Below are 793 nucleotides of genomic sequence, written 5' to 3'. Positions count from 1 at the left end.
AAGAAAATGAAGGAAAATAACTTATAAAACTTGTAATAGGAGGTTTCCTAGACCTTACAGACATAGCACAAGCATTGAACAAAGAAATAGATAAATGGGAACTCCTCAAAATTAAACACTTTTGTGCATCAAATAACTTTGTCAAGAGAGTAAAAAGGAGCCTATGCAATGGAAGACCATATTTGGAAACCACATATCAGATGAGTTTAGTATATTAAGCAGATAATCAAATGGTATTGGTAAAGTCCCTTGAGGGATGGGAGGAAAATTATGGAACTATTAGACTTTACCACTGGAGAAATCCCGGATGCTGTGCCAAACATAGGGGCACCCAAATCAATAGGCCAATCCCTTATTCTTGAGGTTGCTGTTGTAAAGCTTGAATATGTAGCAGAGAAGTTTGGCTTACCTATAGGTATGCTTAAGAGTCACCTTCAGAGGACCTCTTTTGTTGCTCAGATGTGGCTTTTCTCTAAGCCCAACTCTGCAAGCGAAACCATTGCCTTGCCCACTATGTGGGACATGACATCCAGGGATGAAAGCTTTCCTGTTGGTGTGGGAGATGACCGCCAGGGATGAGCCTGGTCCTGGCACCATGGGATCAACAATGACAACCTGACCAAAAGGGGGAAAAAGTGTAACAAATAAGGTATCAGTGACTGATAGAGTATAAATAGAGTCAAGAGGCTACACTGGAAGTCACTCTTATGCATGTTTCAGTTAGACATTGCTACCTATCGTAACCTGCCAAACCCCAACTAAAACCATTCCTGCCAATTCTAAAGAATACCTA

The sequence above is a fragment of the Tamandua tetradactyla genome, chromosome 12 (genome assembly GCF_023851605.1).
Source record: "Tamandua tetradactyla isolate mTamTet1 chromosome 12, mTamTet1.pri, whole genome shotgun sequence".
Lineage (NCBI taxonomy): Eukaryota > Metazoa > Chordata > Mammalia > Pilosa > Myrmecophagidae > Tamandua > Tamandua tetradactyla.
The sequence above is the reverse complement of the archived record's forward strand: the minus strand, read 5'-3'. Positions refer to the sequence as shown.